The sequence below is a fragment of the Lissotriton helveticus genome, chromosome 3_1 (genome assembly GCF_964261635.1).
Source record: "Lissotriton helveticus chromosome 3_1, aLisHel1.1, whole genome shotgun sequence".
Taxonomy (NCBI): Eukaryota; Metazoa; Chordata; class Amphibia; order Caudata; family Salamandridae; genus Lissotriton; species Lissotriton helveticus.
Window position 1 is genome coordinate 1,206,454,707 of NC_136061.1, and position 25,704 is coordinate 1,206,480,410.

Genomic DNA, 25,704 nt, shown 5'->3' on the forward strand with positions numbered 1-25,704 from the left:
TAGGGGAGTGGAAAGGTTCCCCATTGTCACAGCTGGCCAACACACCAGTGCGGAGGAAAAGCTCAAGCAACCCGCTGGTGGGTGACGAGGAACCAACTGGCTGCAAAAGGCCTGAAAGAAGACATGGTAGAGATACAAACTACTAGATAAAAAGGTCAGAGACTTGCAGTTCCACAGCATGTTTGACATTGCATCGTACAAGGATTTAAAATAAATATATGTTTTTTTTAAATGCACAGCATCACTGAATGAAAGGTTCCTGCAGTGGAGCAATAAATAACCAAAAAACCGGAGTTGAGATTTCTTCGTTCCAACAAAAATGAGGCTACATATTCGTTATATTTCCAGTCTCAAGACATTTTCAAAGTAAGCAACTTTCAATCCATAACTCAGGAGGAGTCCGGGTTACAGTAATCTCTATCCCAGCTAACCCGGGTGCGATGATAGCAGGGCTTAGGCGTGGCAAACCGACAAACATTTCAAGATAATGTAATGCAGGCCTCGGAGTATGGCATTGATCAACAAGCATTTGCAATGCAATAGGACTCGCATTTACGCAAGACCTATTGCATTTCAAACGGTAGTCATCACGGACAACGAGAGGTAGGGTGAGGGAAGGTACGGATAATGGGAGTGAGGGGGGAGAAGGCACAGACAACAGAAGTGCGGGCAGGGGAGGGAGGGAGAAGGCAGGAACAACTGGATTGCGGACTGAGAAGGGAGGAGGAGGGGTGGAAGAGGCACGGACAACAGAAGTGCGGGCGGGGGAGAAGGGGTGGAGAAGGCACGGACAACGGGAGTGTAGGCGGGGGAGGGAGTGAGAAAGCACGGCCAACGGGAGGGAGAGGGGAGTAGAGAAGGCAGTAGGAGAACCTTATTAAAGAAAATAGTATAACACATACCGTGTAACACTCGAGGTAATGGGCCAGTGGTCATGGAAGGATACAAATGATAACATGGCTGTAATAAGGAGGGACTAACAAGCCTATAAATGGATCCGAAGGCAGCATTTACGAAGGACAAAGACACAAACCAATAAAAAATATGGGCAGGGGAGTGGAAGTGGGAGGGGCTTCCCTCACATACTGAACAACAGCAGATCTTCACCAGGTCAGCGCTTGCGGGCTGACTCTAGACTCGACCGAAAAAAAGGTTAAAAGTGTTTCTTACACCATCCAACTCAACTACAACTGTGCAGGATGTTGTCCTCTCACTTGGAAGGTGGTCATGCTCTCCTTGCCAGGTTACACTTGGGCACTCTTTCTCCTCTGCCCCTGTGGTTCACAACGCTGTTGCCTGATTTCCATTTCTTGTTAGTTTGATCAGTTTCTTCGCCAAATGTGCCAATTCTTCAGGTTTTGAAAACCAGGCGTTGTATCTCACACTTACACCTCCACACTAGCACAATGTAACCTTAGACCGATCCTCAAAAAATAAATTGCCAGAGTTGTAAATTTAGTTTATTCACACATTTGACTATTACGTATACGGGTGAGGTGAACACTGATTGCAATTTACTGGCCAAGATAATAAACCTTGGAGGTCTGGAGAGCCACTGACTGAGCCAGAGTGACATATGGGGCAATCAGGTAGTGCTGCAAGTGCAGGGCTAGCAGACCAGTGGATGCTGGCATAACGAAACGGCCATCCAAGCTCCGGACCCAGTTAGGAAAGATCATTGATATCATCCCTACAGAGGCCAGAAAAACCATAGTGCACGCGCTTATAACTCCCCACCTTGACTAACTCCCCACCTTGACTATGGAAATGCTCTCCTTTTAGGCCTTAACCAAAAACAGTTACACCAGCTACAATGCATACAGAATGCAGCCGCCCGCATGGTATTAGGTCTACCTAGAAGAACATCATCCCAAGCAGCCCTTGCTAAACTTCACTGGCTCCCTGTCAGGGAAAGAATTATGTTCAAAAGCCTCTGCTATGTCCATAAAATCGCCCATAATAAAGGACCTATCTATCTCAGAAATCTGCTGTCTATCCATCGTCCCCTCAGAGAACTAAGATCTTCTGGACTGACACAATTCAAACTTCCCCGTATCTTCAGAGCCAGAATGGGAGGAAGAACTTTTCGCTACCTTGGAGCTAAGCACTGGAATGCTCTACCAGTCTCTTTGCGTATGGAACCCTCGGAAACGCTTTTTAGATCGAAATTAAAAACACACCTTTACCCACAATAATTACTCTCCCTGCCCCCCCCCCCCTCTTCTCCCTCTGACAGATTCAGTTAGCAGTTAGCGCGGGGACACACAGTTTGTGCAGCCATGCGCTCTATAAATGTTTTATTATTATTATTATTATTATTATTAGGCCTGCCCCTGCCCAGGGCAGAGGGGGCCCCTTGGAGCTCGTTCCGCAGGGGCTCCATGAGCTATTGTTGCGCCAGTGGTGCGTGGGCCATTTTTTTGCCTGCTTCTGGGCCTGTTTCATGGTTTGTTTGGCCAGTTTTCATTGTTACCACAAACATTGCCTGCGGCATGCACAAAATGCATGCAGTCTCCCATACCTTACAAAACACATATATGTGTCTTTACTAGTTCGAAACACTTATGATCTGAGAATACGGCCCCCTTTCTGGACTCATTGACTTCCTATTTGGGGGGGGGGGAGGGCTTTTATTTTGATGCCCCAACCTACTTTCTGTCCCAGACCGACCCTACCCAATGATGACCTCCTTCTTATAGCCCTCCCTGTGTGGCCCACTTGTAAAATTATAAAGATTGACAGGTGATTAATAATTCGGCACTCTCTCTCAAGCAAACCCATTATAAGGTGCATTGGATTTAGTTTGTTTATATTAGAGACATTGTGTGTTGAATTGATACTGTAATGTGCTGTACAGAGCTAGTTTAGGTATTTATGGGGGGGTCGATAAATGAAGTGTTGTCTATATAATACTTGAGTACAATAACGGAGGAATAGAGTAATTATTGATGGATGATGATGTGCGAGCAGCAGGAGACAACCCGCCTCTACCTCCAGGCATAGTGGTACTTCGAGAAAGGTGATGTATGTTTAACTCGCAGCAAGTCTCATGACATAATATGGAAATAACAACAAAATGTGATAAGAAGATCACTGCGCGCCTTGCAGTGATCTTCTTATCACATTTTGTTCTTACTACGTAAGGCACCACAGGCACAGTGCGACAAGGTAACGCGCCTAAAATCGCTTTAACCTACACAGATACATCGAGTGCACGGAGATACAATAACATAATATGGAAATAGTCACGTTTTCTCTTGATTCATTGATCTAAGCGCAGAAACGTTCAAATACATTTCATTAGAACATCAGACTCAATTCCAATGTATTCATAGCTCTCTTTATTAAATGCCAGAATTATGCTAAGTTGTTAAAGACCTGACAGGTAATTTAGTATACTGACTTCGGAGTTACTACAAATGTAGCGACGATCCATGGGTAATTTGGAGAACGAGCATTATTTTAAGATGGAAACATAGCGCTGGGCGGTGGTGTCGATGAGGACACAGAGGGGGAGGAGAGGGAAAGATTGATGTTAGCATCAGGGCTGTCTGCAAAGAAGATCAACACATTTCATTTGAGGCTCTGGACTCAAGGTTCAGTGGTGCACATGAGAGTTTCTGTTTACTAACGACTTTCAGGTGTGTGGAAGATCAGATGTCGTTCAGAACAACAACAAATATAGCGGTGACATTCAGAATTCATTGGGGAATCTCACACCAGCTGGAGTCCTGACAGCGCTTATCTCACTCCACACTTATCCTTCAGTGAGATATCCAAAAAAACATAGGATTCTGCTGCTCCGAGCAGCAGAGAGATAACAGGTGCTGAGAGATGCGACTACGCCAAGGACGGATCGTACAGAAAATACACTGGAGGCAGGGGCCTTCACTCATAACCTCCAAAGGTGACTGACTAGCCGTGAACCCCTTCCCATTTATCATGTCCATCTCTGTTGTTCTTTCTCTCTCTCTCATCAGTCTGTGTCTCTCCCTCGTTGGTGCTCTCTCTTTCTTTCTCCATTTATTCCCCCTTCCTCCGGGTGAGAGTCATGTAGTCATTACACTCAGTGCTGCAGAGGAAGTTCACCACCTCCACTGGCACCACAGAGCAGAGCTCAGGTTTGATGGGACGTGCTTGCCAGTTACACTTTCTGCCCCCTCTGTTATGGCCACCTAACCCATCCCACACGTTGCCCGGCTGCCCTGGAACCACACCAGATACATCCTCTGGCCCTTCGTGGCGAGAGGCTATATAAGAAATGGGCTGGGACCACTCATGGTCTTCCAGTCCATACCAAGTATCCTGTGTGTGTGCCTTATTTGTGCAGGGCCTCACCACATGCAGGCCTGCTAAATATCACGCATCAGGTGTAAAGTAAAGTAAAGTCCACATTTGTAAAGCGCACAATCACCCGTAAGGGTCTCTAGGCGCTGGGGGCCGTCGGGAAGATTAAGCGAGCTATTGCCCAGAGTCACATGGTGCTGGGCTAACCTGCCGCCGGAGCCGGGGATCGAACCGTGGTCCCCAGATTCCAGCGTCAGTCGCCCTGGCCGCGGCGCCACACCTCTTCTGTGTGACTCTAACGCATTTCAGTGTGGTGTTCGGCATCACCGCACTGAAATGCATTGTCATTAATTTTTAATGCCAGTCTGAAACTGGCTATGTGGCGGTGCCAGCGCGCCCAGCCTGCACCTGTGTGCCGGCTCTGCTGCTCCCACCACAGACTTGCCAGCAGCCTGGAGCCTGCCAGCATTGCTGGCTCAGTAAGTAAATAGTTATAGATCTTACAGTCTGCTCAGCTCTGCAGTCAGAGAGCTAGCAACAATGTAAAAAATCTGCCTCCCCTGCTGCCTGGCTGCATTTAATTTCCTGCCTGCGGCGCCGCACGGCTTTCAGAGACCACTGTGACTCACACTCTCAGACCCGGGAGCTGGGCTTGCCTTCAGAGTGGTTGCTACTGGCAGCTGTGGCACCGTGGGGGATCCCGGATTGGATGTGACCTCGTGCCTTGTCACGTCCTGGAGGAAGAGGCCCGGACTGTTGCCAGATCGAGGAAGGCCTGCCAAACAGGGAGGGGGCACGTGGCCCATGGCAGGATAGCAAAGCAGACAGGCCTCCGGATGCAGGCAAACAGGCAGGCCAGACGGGAACACCAGTTGTGATACAGGCAGCATCCTCCAGGGGGCAGGCAATCATGCACCAAAGCTCCTCAGTGTGACGTGCTGGAAGCAGGCCCCATGAGACCTGGAGCAGACCGCAGCCGTGCACAGGTGGACCGCAGTGGGCGACACCGCATAGATCAGCAGAATCTTGCAAAGGTAGGCAGGGACACAAAGGTATGCTGAGCCTTGGGGACCCTCATCACCAGTGTAGCGGAGGCCTTGGCACATGAAAGTGGGGCACACGTGCATAGCTGCAAAGGTGTCAGAGTGCCATGTGCGACATTTTTATAATTTCAGTGATATGAGTGACATTTCAAAGACTATGAGTGACACTTTCTCTGGAGCAAAAATCATGCAATGAAGACGAGGGTAACTTCTAAATATCAGAAATTACAGCCATTGAGCTACAAGAAACTCCAAGAACTTCTTGAAACTGCTGCAGAGCACCAGAAATGGAAGGACGCTAACCCTAGTGCTCCCTCCTGTAACCTGATTGTACTGTAAACTAATGCATAACCATGATATTAAACAAGTCTTTCAGTAGCAGTACTTTATTAAACTTCTTGTACACATGCACAGTTTAATACAAAAATACTTACTGGATGCAACAGATTGCATTTGCATAAAATAAATAATATTCTTTTAAGATCCATATGTAGTTCAAAGTTCAAAAAGTACTTTATTCGGTTAAAAAGACAATAACCATAAAAGCAACAATTAAGATTCCATTTACAGTGAAAAATAAAACAGTTTTTGTCTAAGGAGAAAGAGACACAATTTTTCCCTAAAAGAACAATTAAAATTCATCCATACAGATCGATTTTCGTAGTTTAAAAACATGTTAAAAAAATTCTGATAGTGATGCAACAATAAAAACAGTGTCCATTCTTTGTAATTCAAAAAACGCTGGGCAACATCTATTTAAATTCATCTCTTTGAGGATAGGGACAATACATTTCCTGCGAGGCAAAGTGTAAAATTTACAAAAAAATAAAACATGAATATCGGATTGCAGGGACAATTCATCACATGGGCACATACACAATTCATTCGAACAAGAGTTCATTTCTGGGAAGGTCAATAACCTAAAAACAATATTAAGTCTAAAATGTGTAAGGAGAAATCTATCATAATTGGACATAGGAAGGCTTTGGTATGGCTGTAATTTATCTCTGGTTAATATCAGCTGATGTGAGCAAACCGTCTTTTTCTTTGTTTCCTCTGACAATCTTTTTTCCCTCAGGTGTTCCATACACAGTTTTTTCAGCAATTTTCTGGATATGTGTACCATTGTAGGTGGGTCCTCATAGTATTGTAGACAGTCAATTTCTGTCAAAAAAGTTTTAACATAATTTAACCACTTAAGACCATTAACATTTTCAAGTTTTAACACCTCCTGGAGTATGGCACGATTTACTACACACTCATTTATAGTCCATACCCTATGCCACAGGAGAATGGGCTGGGTTCTAATTATATCCGAGATATACAGCTGCCCCAGCTCCGCGTGAAGATAAAGGTCGCAATACTTTCGGGTATGGACAGAATATACCGCATAAACTTATTTTCAACTTGTTGAATTGATTATATGTTGGCATACCCCCAGAGTCCCGATCCATACAAAGCCACCGATAAACACGTTGCATTATAGATAGTTATAATTTCCCTTATCGGTTTCTTTCCCAGTTTTTTATGAAACTCTTTAAGGCCATTGTTGTCTTCGAGAACAAGAGAGTTTTTGCCTTTACCGCACTTGTCCAGGAACCAGTCTCATGAAAGAGGATGCCTCGATACGGAAAGGTGGACGTATTTTCTAAGGAAGCGTTATTTATGAACATCGTTTTCATTTGCTTCTTTGTTCGTGTTCCACAGTTCATGGAAAAGGTTTTGCTACAGTTGATTTTTAAATCCAAACTGAGCATGAACTTATTAAAGGATGTTATCAGGTTTTGCAGGGCCATGGGGTACGAGCCATTAAAACAGCGTCGTCTGCATACAAGAGTGCAGGAATAGATCTTTTACCAACCATGGGCATATCCCTGCACTCTTGTAGGAGACGAGGCTCCAGGCCATTTATATAGATCAGGAATAAAAAAGGCGCCAGGACGCTTGTTTCCTTTCCAGTAAAGAATTGGCTTGGTTGTTTGGTCTGCCCTGTTCCCATGATGCACTGGGCCAGGGTCAGACTAATTTGCATATAGCCAGGTTGTGAGCTGGGATGGTGTAGTGAGCTAAAAAACGGTGATGGATCAAGCCCTGATCTTTTGACTGGGTATGAGTGTTCTGTTTAATTCAGATGCTCTGTCCATCGCCACCCCCCTTTTCTGAATCGTTTTGGCCACTATAGGAGTGGCAGGGTATGCTCAGACATGAGTCCCTTGCTCACTGCACCATCAGGATTTAAGCAAGCTGGGCCGAAGACGGCTGCAATGCCAGAAACCGGTCCCCGGAAGCTTGTTTCCTTTCCAGTAAAGAATTGGCTTGGTAGTTTGGTCTGCCCTGTTCCCATGATGCACTGGGCCAGGGTCAGACTAATTTGCAGATAGCCAGGTTCTGAGCTGGGATGGTGTAGTGAGCTAAAAAACGGTGATGGATCAAGCCCTGATCTTTTGACTGGGTATGAGTGTTCTGTTTAATTCAGATGCTCTGTCCATCGCCACCCCCCTTTTCTGAATCGTTTTGGCCACTATAGGAGTGGCAGGGTATGCTCAGACATGAGTCCCTTGCTCACTGCACCATCAGGATTCAAGCAAGCCGGGCCGAAGACGGCTGCAATGCCAGAAACCGTTCCCCGGAAGCTTGTTTCCTTTCCAGTAAATAATTGGCTTGGTAGTTTGGTCTGCCCTGTTCCCATGATGCACTGGGCCAGGGTCAGACTAATTTGCATATAGCCAGGTTCTGAGCTGGGATGGTGTAGTGAGCTAAAAAACGGTGATGGATCAAGCCCTGATCTTTTGACTGGGTATGAGTGTTCTGTTTAATTCAGATGCTCTGTCCATCGCCACCCCCCTTTTCTGAATAGGACGCACCCCTGGCGTACTCCGCGCCCTATCCCAAATGATCTACTACATTCCCCCCCTTTTCCATAGCGAACAGTAGCAGTGGCCCCTGAATACAATTCCCTCAGGAAGCGAATGATCGGTTCTTCCACGCCCAGCCTTAGCAGCAGTTCCCATAATGTATTGTGAGACACACAATCAAAAGCTGATGTGAGATCGACAAACGTGAAATATAAACGCTCCCTTTTTATCGTTATGTACTTCTGCTGAACAATAAATAAATTTAGGCCCTGCTCAATAGTTCCTATGCCCTTTTGGAATCCGAATAGTAGATCACTTATTACCCCTTTATTCTCTGCCCAGTTTTGTAATTTAGTTAAAATAACTCTACCAAGAATCTTTATAGATGAGTCGAGTAGGGATATTGGCCTATAACATGCACAATTTTGCCTATCTCCCTTCTTGTAGATAGGAACAATGATTGATGTAAACCATGATGGACTCGGACCCCTCACTAATGCTGCGTTAAAAAGCTGTACCAGCATGGGGCCCCAGATGTCACTATTGGCTTTATACAGATCTGCTGGGATCCCATCTGGACCTGCCGCCTTTCCACTCTTTGTAGCTTTCAGACTCATTAAAACTTCAGGCAGAGTTACCACCAGTTTTTGTAAATCGTCCCCTTTCTCGTGCATTAGGTTGGGTCCTATTTCGGGAGTTTCCTCTAGGCACATGTAGAGAGTGGAGAAATGTGCGACCCAGTCATCTTCATTAATCGCAATTTCCATGCGAGCTTTGGTATTATCATAAAGGAAGGGGGCATTTACCACCCTCCAAAAAGCAGATGTATCTTTAGATTGTGAAGCTGCACATAGTTCTTCCCAAGCCACCCTCTTTATGGCATTCTTCCTGCTGATCAATGCCAAATTGTAGCGTTTCCGTAGGTCTCTTATTAAAGAGGGGTCCCGGGGTACCCGGTGGATGGCGTGTTTAAGCTCAGTGAGGGCCTTGGTGCATGCCTTATCAAACCATCTTCTACTATTCTTAGGCCCATTCCTTGACTCCACCCTCAGACTCTCTTTAATAGTGGATGCTATAATATTAAAATGTTCTATTATGTGTTCACTCTCGGAGTCTTCATCTAGGCAAATTCTGAAGCTATCTGTACAGGTATTCACCAGCTTAGCTAGGAATTCCTCCGGAACCACCTTACTCCACTTGAGTGTGTACCCATTTTGCCTCCCCAGCATCACGTCCGGGGCTGCCTGCGTAGGGGGCTGGTCATTTTGCCATACCACAAACGGGATATCAATCTCAAGTATTTGTGGGAGATGATCACTCATTGGTGAGTCAAGAATCTTGAAGCTACTTATCCTATGGCCATAACTATTTGAGCAGTTACTAAAATCAATAGTAGTCGATGCTCCCCTGCCAATAAAGGTCGGGGCAAATGGTGTTGGTCGATGGGCCATTTCATTTGCGTATCCCAAATCATAATTAAATAATATCTCATTTAACAGATCCCCGATTAAAGTATGATCAAAATGTGTGAGGTTAATGTCCTGCTCTAACATTAAACCACAAATGCCTTTTTGGCCCTTTTTGCAAAGTGGACAGTTAAAATCCCCCCCCCCCCACAAAATCATCACTTCCTTCTCCTTACTATCTATTTCACATTGTAAATCGTTACTTAACATTTTCAAAATATCCTGGATCGAACTACTTGGGATATTATTATAAAAATTTATGATAATGACACTAGCTCCCTTCCTAGTATCTATCACCATTTTATGATAAAAACTACATTTGGAGTAGAAACGTACCCTCTCATATGTTAGACAATTTGAGAGGTACGTGATTAAACCACCCTTAGGTCTCCCGTATGCTCCCCCACTGCCGGCGTACAGTAAGTTTTATAGCCGTTTAGATGTATAGGATCAATGGTCCAAGTTTCTTGCAAAGCCAAGATATCCAGGCTATTTGTGACAGTTTCCCAGGAGTCAAGTCAAGTCAAGTCAGAGAATTTATATAGCGCACTACATACCCAGAGGGTCTCAAGGCGCTTAGAGAGGGGAGGAGGATTACTTGTCAAATATCCACGTTTTAAGTTGCTTTCTGAATGCTAGGTGGTTCTGGGTAAGGCGAAGGTAAGCGGGGAGTGAGTTCCATGTTTTAGCAGCCAGGTATGAGAAGGATCTGCCTCCCATGGTGGTCTTGTTGATGCGAGGTACAGTGGCGAGGGCTTGGCTGGAAGAACGCAGTTGGCGGGAGGGGGTGTAGAAGGACAGTCGTGAGTTGAGGCATTCTGGTCCGATTTCGTAGAGTGACTTGTGTGCGTGGGTTAGCAGTCGGAAAGTGATTCTCTTATTGACGGGTAGCCAGTGGAGGTCTTTCAGGTGACTAGAGATGTGTTCGTTGCGCGGGATGTCCAATATGATCCTGGCTGAGGCGTTTTGGATTTGTTGGAGTTTCTTCTGGAGTTTAGCGGTAGTACCTGCGTAGAGGGTGTTTCCGTAGTCCAGTCGGCTCGTGACCAGAGCATGGGTGACTGTTTTCCTTGTTTCGGTGGGGATCCAGCGAAATGTTTTTTTGAGCATGCGAAGAATGTTGAAGCAAGATGAGGATACGGCGCTGACTTGTCTGTTCATTGAGAGTGAAGAATCCAGGATGACGCCTAGGTTCCGTGCGTGGTCTGTCGGGATGGGTGCTTTTCCAAGGGCTTCCGGCCACCAAGAGTCGTCCCATGCAGAGGGGGATGTACCTAGGATGAGGACTTCTGTTTTGTCTGAGTTCAGTTTCAGACGGCTTTGTTTCATCCATTCGGCAACTTCTTTCATTCCTTCGTGTAGGTTATTTTTGGCGGTGCTGGAGGGATTAATAATTTTCTGTTTTAAGCCTGCCACGTTCCAAAACATAAGGCTGCATATTTCTTTATTCTCAGCCACTGCTGCCTCATCCATGACGGCATGTCCCATTTCCTTCCCATGTTTTTCAGATGTAGTTTTACCATGGGTTTTTGTGGACACAGAGATCTGATTACTCTTACTCTTAAGACCTACTCCCTTTTTGCATATATTAGTCTCCCCCACCAAAATGTTTGTCAAATTTATGATTTCATTGTCATGTAGGGCCCTCTTATCACTTGAGCTTCCTACAGTCATATCAGGCATTTCCTGTAGTAAGCTACTATCAGATGGATTTGAGGGAATGGATAAAAAAGGGGAAGACTGTAGGGCCTCTTCACGCTCTGGGCGTCAGTCGACTGCCTCCAATTCTCTAAACCGATTGTAGCAGGGGATAAAAGGGTGGAGCAAACTGTGGGCCCAACCATTCTCCACAGTGCTGACGGCCACCATGATGGGTTCTCCCAGCCCTTCGTTGTATTAGAGTCCATCCATCTTCTCCACCCCCTCCCCAGCTATTTTGGTTGGAATCCCTATACATTTCATGCCCCCTCCCTCCCCTGGCATAGTTGGAGTCCCTAGTCCAGCTCCATCTGTTGTCTGGTTGCTCTACTGGCATATAGAAGTAGGACAGGGGTCTAGCTACAATCGTTGATCCAAAGTTTCAAGATACCCCCAGGCAGATATGATCCACTGTTCGAGGGTCTTCAAAGGTTACAACCACACAATCTCCCTGAGATCTTTTTATATTGTAACCCACCCAGGGAACCCACTCAACCATTAGGATGTTACTAGTTATTGCTGGTGGTAAAGGATGATTGAAGTTTAACCAATGGAGCACCTTATTTCTAAGTGCCCAAAAGGGTTCCGTAATTTGAGAAGCCAATTCTGGAACCCCAGTCAAGACAACCACGTAGGGGCATGCTTCTGATGGTAAGTTGATGCTTCTACGTTTTTCGGTCTTGTCTTGTTGAGCTTTGTCGGGATTATGAGTGGGTACATTGGGGACAGCTGGTTTATTTGTGATTGCCTCGATTGCCAGAGTGGATTTGGCACCGGCTTTACTTGCTTCAGAGCAAGTGGGGTTTAGCAAGGGGGTTTTAGACACTGTTTTTTTCCCTTCCGCTACACATTTATTAAGTGTCTGGGGTTTATTAGCCGGTAAAGTTGCATGGGCTGCTCTTTTTACCTGGCTAGTGTACTGTGCTTTTATGTCCTTCTGTAGTTCATGGAGTTGGGTTTCTATCCCATGAAGCCTCTCTTCTAGGGGAATGAGTAGGGATTTAATTAATGTCGTCAAAGTACATATTAGAGGATCTTCCCTTTCTGCTCTTGAACGTGTGCTATTAGCTGTGGTACTATTAGAAAAGATGTCAGGTAATGTGTCATCTAGGGTGGTATCATCTAACATGATCATGGGCATGGTTTTAGGACCAACCTCTTCTTTCCCTGGCTCATCCCCAAGAATTTCCCTTGCTGCCTCTTTACTACTATCATCACTAATACCCCCCGCATTCGTTGCTTTTACCTTCTTGGCAGTGGAGTTGTTATTGTTAATACACTTATTTTTAGGGATTGCCCCCTCCCTTTTCCCTCTCATTTGACTGTTGGTACTCTCAACCTGGGTATCGAATTGTACTACAGTCATAATATTTCCCGAAGGTTCCAGAGCCTGAGGATCATAAGAGATCACATCTTGAAGAGCAGGCTGGGTACAGGCGATATTATGGACCTCCACGTGTGTCTGCAAGGAAATAGATTTACTTAAGGTATTTTCAGGGCTACGTGCCGCGACAATGTGGCCCATGGACGACCTCTTAGCAAACGCTAGATCTTGAGATACCCTTCTCTCCATGAGCACATTTCCTTGATCTATCAATGAATTTGTGCGTACTATGAAATCATCAAGTGTTCCCGTCAACTTTGTCACTCCTGCCGCAGCCTTACTTCTAGTTTCGCGTTTCATTTTTGTGAGCTGCGGATGTCAGGGTTCACAAAAAATAAGAGAGCTATATTCTAATAAGGCTATTTTTGGAGCATGTTGAAAATAGGTGAGGTAGGCAAAGGCTATAATCAATCAAAATGATATGCTCCAAATATGTACAATTAGCTGGTGCCGACTAAAGAAACCTCGATGGAATCCACAGTTCAGGGGTGACGATTATACTCTTAGACAATGTCAAGGACTCCCAAAGAAAAGGGTAAAAATAGACTACGTAAAAGGAGGGTTGCTTACAGTTCCGTAGTCCTCAGACGAGTTAACAACCAAGGTCTCTGGCCCAGCCCGGTCTCCTCGGGCCTCTGAGGGCCTAAGAGGGCTTGCCCTTTGCCAGGGCTTCGCCCGGCGTCCCGCTCGCGTCCCGCGACACTGAAGAGGCGCGCTTTATGCAGCGCGTCCGGGGCCGGAAGATGGCGGTGGCGGCTCCTGCCGCAATGCCCCACGGGATCCGCAGTCCTCCACTCGGCGGCTGCTGATGGCTGGAGCGGTGGCGGGAGGGCTGCGGGCTGCTGTGGAGCTTGGCTAGGTGGAATCCCGGCAGTGCGGGGATCAGGTAGGGCCCAACAGTTCGTTACCCAGCGGGAAAATATTTGTGGTACATATGTACATAATATCTAGACCAAACACAACACCTGCACAACTTGACAAACCTAAATAAGAGAAAATACTAAGACCAGCACAAACAGTCCAGTCAGAACATTATCAGTGTCAAGCATCAGAGGTTGACAGTAACCCATTACTCACACTAACCCGTATCAGGGTTATGGGCACTCATATCTGAAACCAATATAACACATAGGTTGATATTTTAACATGTGCTTCCATGCAACTTGTTGTACTCCTATCTCACAGTTGTTGCCTCCTTTTTCATTTTTTCAGATGGAGAATATGTGTAACATGTTTCACCTTGAAGCCTGTTCATTTGACACATTAATATAGAAGACAATGTTCTATCAAGTGATAAACTGGGGCGGAATTCGGTTTTATTCTTGATTATCATTGAGAACACCCTTTCTTCATCAGCATTGCTGTGGGGAAACGTAAAGATAAGTTGGGCTACTTTAGATAGAAGGAAAAACTTACTTCTCTGAGTGCCAACAATAGTAAATTCTGTGACAAGGGAATGCCAAATGATATCCATCCTGTAAGCTACAACCTCACCAGTACCACAGTTTACTTTCATAGCTGCCCTTTCTCTTGCATTTTTTGATAGGTCCTGAAAGTCAGTGACCTGGTATTTTGCAAATTCTTGCTCTAAGCAAACTAGGTCCTTCTCTGCAAACTTGAGGTAGGTTGCAACCCGTTCTACTAAGAACAGCACACTATCAAAACTGTGTTTGTGTTTCTTGAAAAAGTGCATGCTTAAGCACATTGTTATTAACTGGAAGGACTTTTAAAGCATACTTTACGCCATTCTGGTGAAAGCTGCGTACTGCTTCATAGAAAGCTTTCTGGGTCCCTGGCTCAATGTTCCTAATTTTCAGCATGTTTTTCAACTTTCCCTGCACAATGATGCCAACATACAGACTTGTATCTGGGATCTGGCATTCTTCTGATGTTAAATCAGGCAAACTGGCATCTGGACTCCCCTTGAACAACTGAATGACAACTACATGAAACATTCTTCTCAAGAGCACAACAATTAATTCGATCATGGCATCATGCAGGAGGTGAATGACTGGGTCTTCCCTTTGAAGCAAAAGGTTGAAATTAACAAAAGCAGGTAACACAGCATGAAGAAATAGACAGTAGACCTCAGTCATAGGGTTATCAAAACTGTGAACAAGTCTCCTTAACCTGACTTTGCTACTTCTGTCACTCCCTGGTATTGATAGGAAGTACGAACACAGAGCAGTAAACTGATGAATCAGTCTATCCAAACATGCAGACATTCCTAACCACCTCACAGAAATAAATTTCAACATCCAGCGGTAATCAGAATCAACAAATTGGCAGAATTCAGCATACGTTTTGAAGAATGATCAAACCAGAAGTAGACATCTACAAGCAATTCCTCTATATCAAAATGTTTCACGCTAGAACAGCAGGCAGAAGCAGCATGGGATGCAGCATTGTGAGCTATGTGGCACGGACAAGCCATAAAAATACACATTAGAATTCAAAGAGAGTACTCTACTTTTAAAATAATTATGCCTTCCCACATTCCCACATTCACTGAGGCACTATCTACACCAAAGCCAATACAATTTTCCTAAGGAATGGAATGGTTTGTCATAACATTAGATACTGCAGTAAATATACCTTTAGCTATACTTTCCTTGCTTAAATGTCAAGAAATTTGCAGCATACCAAACCCTGCTTCGTATCAAAAATACGTACAGTTATGGGGTTCATTTTTTCAATGCCTTGATCATTCCTACCATCAACACAAAGACTAAAAGATGAGGATGTCATATCAGCCACTAAGTGAGTCAACAACTCTGGTGCAATGGCAGCATTTAATAAACAGGTTGATTTTGTTCTCGCACAAGAATAACCCTGCTCAATTTCAGAGTCTGGGAAACAAAACATGTCCTTATGAGATTGCCCAAATGATCAGCAGCAGCAAAGGGTCCATTATGCTCTGCCAAAAATCCTGTGAATTTTATTTCCGCCTCTCTGGCAAGGGAGTCTTCGCTGGAACTCTTCATTGACATGCAGCCAGAGATTGGCTTCATTTTAAACTTTGTGCCTTGAAGAGATGTATGAACTTTAATGCTAATATGGCGTTTCAGATCAAAATCTCCTTGATGCCCACAGGAGACATTCTTCTCACAAGTACACTTACTTTATTAATGACCTTCACAGACTGCTGCTGTGTGTCTCTACATCCCGGTCAGTCTGGCGGCCACGGTGTAAGCTGCACTGGGACGCGCGGCTGCACAGCACAGCTGACTGGCTCGTTCCCCGCCCGGTTGGCCGGCTGCACTTAGTTTGCGCCCACCGCTGCGATCACCACGATGTTGATGGTGATCATGCCTCTGATAATGTGCCACAGAGGCCATGAGAGAGTCAAAGTGACTGGTCAAGTCACTCGATGCTGGCTGCCTCTTGTCGGTTCAATGCAGGTTTAATTATTGCACAGACAGCAGGCAGGCAGTGCACCGCCACAAGGACGCCTCGTCTCTTGAGTCCCCCCACTTCTCTGCCTACCACCTGACCTTACCTCACTTCCTCCTTCTCCAGGACGTGACGAGGCACAAGGTCACATCCAATCTGGTGCTCCCCATGGTGCCACAGCTGCCAGTAGCAACCACTCTGAGGGCAGGCCCCGGGTCTGAGAGTGGGAGTCACAGTGGTGTCTGAAAGCCGCGCGGCACAGCAGGCAGGAAATTAAATGCATCCAGGCAGCAGGGGAGGCAGATTGTTACATTGTAGCTAGCACTCTGACTCCAGAGCTGACCAGACTTTAAGATCTTTAACTATTTAGTGCTGGCAGGCTCCAGGCTGCTGGCAAGTCTGTGGTGGGAGCAGCAGAGCTGGCGCACAGATGCACAGGTGGTATCGCCGCGTAGCCAGTTTCAGACTGGCATTAAAAATGTGTGACAATGCATTCCAGTGCGGTGATGCGGAAAACCACACTGAAATGTGTTAGAGTCACACCTGATGAATGATACTTGGCAGGCCTGAGAAAGTCAGAATGCATGCCAAAAGATGCCAGGTCTAACACCCTGAAATCATAATGTTTTTAAAAGCCATGAGTAGCTGAATTTGTCACATATTAGTTTAGGCTCTGAAGAAACTTTGGATCTGCATTTGTGTGCCTAGAAATGTGCTGGGATGCACCTTAACACATTTGACATTGGGTTCATAAAAAATGCAATTCATGGTGATCTTAGTCATTTTCACCCACATACACTGGTGGTACTCTGTGTTCAGTACTTGGTTGTGCTGCCAATCCAATGCCTCACATAAAAACCTAGGGGTAAATTTATGAACTTGTCATAAAGTACAGTGTAGCAAGTCATGCTGCACTGCAAGACGGGGAAAGGGCAGGAATGCACTGTATTTAAGGGAATGCGGGGCATTCCTGCCTTTCCCCTGCACTGGTGCTGTTTTGGCAGCCTAACACAAACACAGGCATCCTTGCACCATGATGTAAGGGTGGCTGCGTTGCATGCATGATTGCTTTTGCCCAAAAACAATCCTGAGAGGCATATTCCTCTTTCTGGGTGCTGCAGAAGGAGGAAATAATAAGGGGAAATAAAGATAATTCTCCTTGTTACACCTCTCCTGGGAAAGTGTATCTTTTTTACACATTCTTAGGTTTTCTAGTTCTGGTATATCTGGAATGCATCAAAAACCATGGGAGTTGCGTGGTAACACCCATGTAATGCCCATGGAACGACTCCCTTGTGCAGAATAAGGCAACACAGCGAATTGTGCTGAGTTGCTTTACCCCAGATTTATGGAGCCACTCAGGGCCACACAAAGTGGCCTTGCATGGCTTCATAAATCTCACTTAAGGTTTGCGTCACGCATGTACCACGCTGCGTTGCGTGGTACAAACGCAATGCACATTGGCTCGTAAAGAGTCCCCCTAAAGCCCACCAGGTGCAATGTTCGTTATCAGAGCACATCATTTGGTGACCAGAAACAGAACATAAGTCCAACTAGGTGTTTGTGTTTTTTGCTGCACAGCCTATCATGGTGTGTCACTGAGACAGACTGTGCAGATTGTGCAGAGCCAATTTTCAGGCAGCATTTATAATAAAAACACATAACATACCATAACAGAATGGGTACTTCTTAATTTTCATGGAGATTCTGTAATTGTTGTTTTTATGCATGTCGGCCAATATTGTGATAAAGTTGCAAATCGCAAAATCGTGAAAAGCTGTGGGGTCTGTGGATAGTGAGTACATGCTCTTCTATATTTCTATTTAAGGCCCTGCTTATTCCAGTTCACAATATTATTAATTTTCATATTTTTGCCTGACTTACGCCTGGTGCTGGGCAGAGCCAGGTGTCTGTCTGTTCTCTCCCTCTTCCCTTATAATATATAATGGAAGCTCTGCAATTTAGACCTAGGTAAGGATAAAAACTGCTGTGCAATTCTTAATTTTTCCTCTCATTATCATTTAAATGAAACCTCCAAGCAAATGCTCACTAATAAAGGTATTCTCCTTACAAACATTCCTCTAAACTAAGAAAATAAACTGGATGACATATCAATCTCTCACCCTAGCCCAACATATATTCCAAAAAAAGAGCTCCAACCTCCCAAAGTGCCATATGATTCTGTGGGGCAGATTTACAAGCCCCTTACAACACTTTTGCGCCCCCGTTGCGTCACTTTTGGGGCGCATCTGCGACGTAAAAAATGCAGCCAATTTACAATGTGACGCATCTAGGGAGATGAGTCACGTTGTAAAGCCCTGCGTCACATAATACCTGTGTCAGATATAATGTATCCAGTGTGGGCGTTCCCACGCAGGTATATCTCGTTGAAGTGATGCAGTGAAATCTACAAGATTTAACTGTGCCACTTCGAGGATGCCACTGCGTCAAAGAGTGACACAGTGTATTGGGAATAGGCCTCCCCTGGCATTGCTGCAATTGTGTCGTGCTTGCAACACGACTCCAGCAATGTATGACTTTTGCCCCAAAAGATGCGTCCGAATGTCTGACGCCTCTGTCAATCCTTGCACTATGGTGCGCCGCAAAGTAGATACGGCGCATCCATGGTGGCGCAAGAGTTTCTAAGGGTGGCACATGGAAAGTGACACATCTACACATATGCTTCACTTTCTTGTAAATCTGCCTCTAAATATTTTACCTCCCTAAATCCTAAATGATTGTCTGCTACACGCATAAATAAATTGAAAGAAGGTCTTCATAATACATGCACTGCAAATAAAAACTGCATATTGATTCATGGCGCTAATTACAATTGAACAGCTTGATATGCTTTTTAACTGAAACGTGCCTCTCTTCTAATTGCAATCCGATTCTAGATGAAGTAATACCAGCTAATTAAAAGATCATTAGATGCGACCGCACAAACAAGGAGGCAGAGTATGCGTAATCTATCACAACTCATTAAAATTGACCTTTTCCCGATACCAGGGCACAAGGTCCTTATTATTTTCCATTGATTTAAAACACTATTCTCGTCTTGGTTGCATTCTGTGCTGTTGCCCCTCACAAACTGAAGTTAATAACCTCCAAAGGCAAGAAGAGAGGCCATAGCATCCTGCATCTGTTTTCCAAAAATTCTAGTCTTATGGGATTTACCCTCTGGGCTGACTCCCTGACTAGTTTCTTCAGCTCCAAATGTCTGAATGCACTTTCTTAGGCATAACCTAATTAGTAAAAACCCACACTTTCTAGGTCAGTGACCCCCTAAACCTCGTGCTCACTATGTTCAAACAGATTAAATTTCACTCCTCTTCAGAGCTAAATCGATAAACTTTGAGAAAGTTTGATATTTCAAAGCGCACAATGCCTCTACTAAAGCGTGGCAGGCTGTAATAATTCATTGCAATTAGAAAGTTGTAACTCCTGTGAAATTTGATAAAGCATCTAAAGAAATAGCCATCAATTGTAATTTACCTCAATCGAAGATATTCAGGATGACAATGGTACTCTTCAATCTTTTCGCATGGCTCAAAACGAGTCAACCAAATGCCATGCCTGACTAGAGAATTAAATGGTAAAACAAAATACCTCGCCAACATTTGGTGTACTGAAGCACTTAAGGAGGGAAAGAAAATATTTAAAAACCTGGAAAAAATTGGCAAAAACGTATAACACTATTGATAAAGACATGTGCATCAAACACATGTGTAAATACACCAATAAGTTAGGAAAACAAAAGTAATATTTTATTTAAATTAGGTTCTTCATGCCCAAAACAACTTGCAAGATTTTTCTAAATTGCTGATACTCTTATCAATAATGGGTTGGCTACCAATGTTATCAAGCCAACAGAAGAATTAGTTGACTCCCTCTCAAAGTGTTTCTTAGATAAAATAAAGAAAACTAGTGATAAAATGCACATAGACGCAGCAACCAATAACCAGCTTAAAACTTTTGCCTACTCTAGTGCCCTTAAGATACTTCTTTTGTCAAGAGTTTAGCTCCTTATCATTAAAAAAGGCTGTCATAAGACCTATTGTAGAGAAACCAAATATAAACCCTAAGGACCTGAAGAATTATAGGCCCATCTCTCTTATGTGGCTAAAGTAATGAAAAGAGTTGCCACCAAACAACTGCAATCTTTGTTGAACATAAACTCATTTTATATGCAACAAATGCTGGCTTCCATTATGGCTTCAGTATGGAGCATGTCATGATATGTGCTATTAGCGACCTGAGACTAATAGTCAACAGAGGTAGTTCAGGAGTGGTTATACTCCCGTACTTATTCAATGCTTTAAATGCTGTCGACCATCAAGTTCGCTTACATTGTCTAAGAACTTTGCATATTAAAAATAAAGCCTACTCCTGGTTAGGATTCTTTGTCTCTGACAGATTTAAACTAATCTACTTAAATAAGTTTAGTTCCACCTTAATTCCGCTAAACGGAGGTGTGCCCCAAGGTTCAACCTCTCCCCTTTAATATTTAACCTATACATCCGACCTCTGGCTTCAATACTTAAACTATTTAATGTAAAGTCTGTTTTTAAGCAGATGGCCCTCAGATTGTCATCAATCCAAAAGACAATCTGTTGGACTTGGCCCTTAGGGCGGGTTCACCCCTAATCTTTTTGCTTTTATTTGTGACCCAGTGTTAGTAATTTTTGGGTCTTGGCGCACTTTTTCCCTGTGCCCCAGAGTAAAGTGCGTGCGTGTAGTATGGCTGGCCTGCCCTCCCATAGGAATGCATGGGGAATGTGTGTGTCCATGTTAGTTCCTGATGTGTGGGGAGTGCAGGCTCGAGTTTGATATGTGTGAACTCGTGAGAATGAATGCTGCGAGATGGTGTATGCAGCATGTATGTGTCTAGAAGGGAAGTGCTACTTCTGGAAATTGATGTATGTGTGCAGTAAGGGTGCTGGAGCGTGATTGGCTGGAGCTGGCTGGCATGCCAGGCTCCAGGAAGTCTGAATGGGTCTGCCCGGTGGTGAGTGTGAGATCAGCATGAGTGATGTGTGGGAGGAGTGCACCTGGGTCCTGGATGGGCTGGGTTTTTCCCCACACAATGCTGGCTCCGCCCCCCTGTGGTTTGTCTAACGACCCAAGCCTCCCCAGTGAATGAAAGGGGTGGTTGGGCCATCAAGGGTACTCCCAAGCCAGCTGCAACTGGTTTCCCCTCACCCTGCACCCTGAAACAAAGGATTTCACAGTATAAGAAGGGGCTGTGTCCCCATACAATTTGTTCTACTTTTGGATCCTTGCCAGAGGGGGCTGTTGCTGCTGCTGGGGCCAGGAGGACCGCCACTTGGCTTGTCTCCCTGCCTGGAGACCCAGTGAGCTGGCTCTGGCCCTGCCTTGCCCCCCTGCCTGCCTAAGAGACTTTGTGCTTGACTTTGTGCTTAGAGAGCGCCGCTCTCTGTCCTTCAGCGCTGGGAAGCGCTGGAATCCCTTGCCTAGCGCTTGAGAGCGCTTTATTTGGTCCCTAGCGCTGTGAGCGCTTTATTTTGTCCCTGAAGCGCTGGGGAGCGCTTTTTGTGCAGCCGGTGCCCACCCGGCATCTGCCCGTTTTATTTCGCCGATTTTTGGCGAGCGAGTGCCCACCTCGCTTTATATTTAATTTTGGACGCCGGCGCCCACCCGGCATTGCCCCGCTGTTATTTTATTAATTAAAGCCGGAGCCCACCCGGCATTGCCCCGTGATCACCGCCGCAGCCCCGGAGCGTTGGAAACCGTTGCCGGGCCGCTGCCTATCGCGACCCGGAAGTCCCGCCTCCTGACCCCCAGGGCCGCGCTGCCATTGGCGGCCCCAGCGGAAGTCAGGCGGTGTGCAGCGGAGACGGGTCCAGGCGGAAGCGCGAGAGGAGCAGCCGGCCCCGTCCTCGAGGCTACCCGAGTGAAGGATGGACCCACATCCAGCCGGTGAGTGCGGGGGTGGTCCTGATGATCTAGAGCGGCCCCGGTTGGCAGCGGGCCGCTCCCACGAGTCTCCCTAGAGCCGAGAGGGAGAGGGGGCATATCGGGGCAGATTGTCGCTGCCCGTCCAAAGGAACCAGGGGCATTCTGTTATTTTGAGCCCTGAGAGGCTCTTGGCCCCCAGTTGTTCGTTGAGCCCCGAGAGGCTCTTGGCCCCCAGTTGTTCGTTGAGCCCGAGAGGCTCACCACCCATATCGTGTTAGAACCCTGAAGCTCTTGGGTGCCACACTTTGTTTTAGAGCCCCAGAGAGGCTCTTGAGTGACATCCTATTTGTTTAGAGCCCAGCGAGGTTCTTGAGGGGCAAGTGGTCGGTTAGAGCCCCGAGGCTCCCACGCGGTGTTCTGCCCAGTGTTCTTGAGCCCACGAGGCTCCAACGTTGGCCAGCAGTGATTCACAACTGTCCAGCACTTAGTGGACAGTTGCTACGTTTAGGCTTGTGTGCTGTGCTGCCTGCGCAGCTTCCCTGACAATTTGGACTCAGGGCATTCCAGCCTTTGCGAGGCCAGTTGGCCTGAGGGACATTTCTAATGTGGTGCTACGTGCACCCTGCGCAATTTATGATTTACTGCTTATGTGATTCCTGCGCAAATGTTCTACCTGCACCTCTGAATGTGTTTTAATGTTTCATGTGCAATTGTCTATGTTATTACCTTTGCTAAAAGTGACCTGCTTAGGTGATTCTTTATGTTTTTATTCCCCTTTGCTAAAAGTGACCTGCTTAGAGGATTGTTTGATATTACCTTTGCTAAAAGTGACCTGCTTAGGTAATTGTTTATGGTTTATTCCCCTTTGCTAAAAGTGACCTGCTTAGGTGATTATTTTAGGTTTCCTTCCCTTTGCTAAATGTGACTTGCTTAGGTGATGGTTTTCCTTCCATAGGTCGTGATGATAAGGTCCTAGTTCCCTGCGTGATTTCCCTACAGTGTTTAGGGTGGCGTAGGAGGTATTTTCCCTTTACCAGTAGTTACTGGTTGTATGCTACATTTACTATTTCTGTGTTACAGTCATTATATGTTTATGTGCTAAGTGTTATACCTACAAGTATTATTTCTAAAAAGTGCATACCCCTGACAGTGGTCCAGGTGGCCCTGTCCTGTACATAATCCCTTGTAAATCTTGCCCGTGCCTGTTGGCACATTGTAAAGTGTGTGTGTTGTCTAATGTGTTTTTATTATTATAATACAAAGGCTATTTTTGATATAACCTTGTGTGGAGTTTCCTTTGTGGTGGGCCTAGGGTGTTGTCGCTGGGGTCAAGCGCGAATACTTAACTCATACCGCCTCCAGGTTTAGCCTTGCTGCTCGCGCCACGTTACCTAGAGGGTGAGCAGGGGTTGCCTTGGTGGGTGACTCCCTTGCCCTGACTTGGAAGTGGTGGTCTCTGACTGACGTTGGCGCAGCCTTGGCCAGCCAGAGATCCCGTTTCTAACACAATCCCTCAGACACCATTGCAGGATTATCAGCGGTATTCACTACAATTGCATCCGGGATGGACAAAAACATTTTAAAGCTAAATCCAACAGAACAACATTTACCTATATTTAACAAAATCAATCTTTGGGAATCTTTCATTACAGCCTGTAAACCTGGGCATGTGTCCCAATTCGGAAAGAGGGGCAAAACCTTGGTGTCCAGATTGACACACAATAGAACCTAGAAAAAGAGGTAACTATGCTACAAAATCATGTTTTCTCTAGATCCTCACTTTGCGATGCATTATGACTTGACTCTCTTCTTCTCACAAGGTAATGATTATAAATGTGTTTGTTCAACTGCAATTCGACTGTGGAAGCTTAGTCTATGGGTCTCCATCAAAAGTCATTGGACCCTTACAAAAACTTCAAAATGACTTTCTCGAAGCCATTTTTTAATTGTTAAACAATTTGACTGACTATCTTCACCCTCTAAACTAGCTCTTAGTGAGAAAACATGTACATTTGAAGTCATCCCCCAATTTCTGCCGTACACAATTAAAAAATAATTATAAAAATAATCTCCTACAAGAAATATGCGATCTGTTCCTGGAGCTGATAACACTGGTGATGCTGGTGGTTGATGTGTTGTTAGTGATAATGCTAGAAGTTGTGGTACTGCTGGTAGTGGTAGTGGTGTTTTTGTGAATGAACACGGTGGTGGGTTTGTTGAATTGTTAATAGTGTTAATGCTAAAGAGTTTTGTGTTGCTGTTAGTGGCAGTAGTGGTGTTGGTGTTAGTGTGCTAAAGTTGGTGGCAGCAGTGCTTGTGAGGATCAAGTTACTGCTTTTAGAGGTGCTCAAGGTAGTATTTGGACTGTTGCTACAACTAGCAGTGGTGGTTGGGGTGTTGTTACTGTGTTGCTAGTGATGGTGTATTTGGTGATACTCTAGGCAGTTGTGTCCTGCTTGTATATTTATATAGCACACATGTTCACAGAGCTTGGTACGCTAGGTACATTGAGATAGCTGACAAACACACAAAAACAAGTGTGGATCTCTAAGAATCAGACATGGCAATTTACATAAAATATTGGTTAAAAAGCTAGTCCCTTAAAATTCCTGAGGTTAGTCTAAACTCTTAGAGCAATCAGTGTGTACCCATACAGTTTACCTGCAGTGACAGAGAAAGACCTGCTACTACCATATTTTACATGCAGGTTACTGAGTTCAGTTTAGGAACCATCAATAGACTTTGGGTTGAAGACTATAGTCACAGTTAGCGGTATTTTTGTTTCCAAAAGCTCTGTAATGTGCAGAAACACTATGGGCCTGATTCACAAAAGTAATCTGAGACAAAATCCTAAGTTTACTACTACTACTAAATGCCTTTTGTGAAGAGTTCTCTGCTTTCTTTAACCAAAAAACTGACAACATAAGGAGCGATCTCCTCATTGACGCAAGCCTATACCCCAAACCCCACTGCGTTACACCCAATGTACCAAAAAACAATGCGACATGGTCATCCTTTGACACTTACTCTGAAGAAGAAATTGACAGACTACTCAGCACCCTGAAACCATCCAATCACCTAAATGACCCTCTTCCGGCTAACGTTGTAAAAGACTTCACCCCTCTGCTCCTCCCACTCTGGACTAAAATTATTAATTGCTCACTTCAACAAGGAACAATCCCTGACTCCCTCAAAGTTGGACAAGTTACACCTTTACTAAAGAAACCAATTGCCGACCCCACTGATCTAAACAACTACCGTCCTATTACCAACATTCCCACTCTCGCCAAACTGTTGGAAAAATGCGTTCACTTACAACTGACAAACCACATAGAGCAGTTTGATCTCCTCAACCCTCATCAATCAGGCTTCAGAGCAGGGCACAGTACCGAAACTGCTATGACTCACATAATTGACGACGCCCTACAAATCTTAGATCAAAATGATACCTGCCTCCTCATCCTTCTTGATCTCTCTTCAGCATTCGATACTGTGAAACATGAGAACTTACTCACGCTCTTAAGCACAAGAATGGGTCTTTCTGGGACTGTTCTTCAGTGGTTCACCTCTTTTCTACACAACAGGTCTCAGAAATTCAAGAGCAACAACTTGATGTCCTCTCCAGTACCTGTATCGTTAGGGGTCCCTCAAGGATCCTG

General features: G+C 45.2%; 1 pseudogene; it reads right to left on the bottom strand.

The window, feature by feature from the left end:
- Nucleotides 1–13,907: 13,907 nt before the first annotated feature.
- Nucleotides 13,908–25,704, bottom strand: part of LOC144824228 (uncharacterized) — a 42,890-nt pseudogene continuing 31,093 nt past the window's right edge.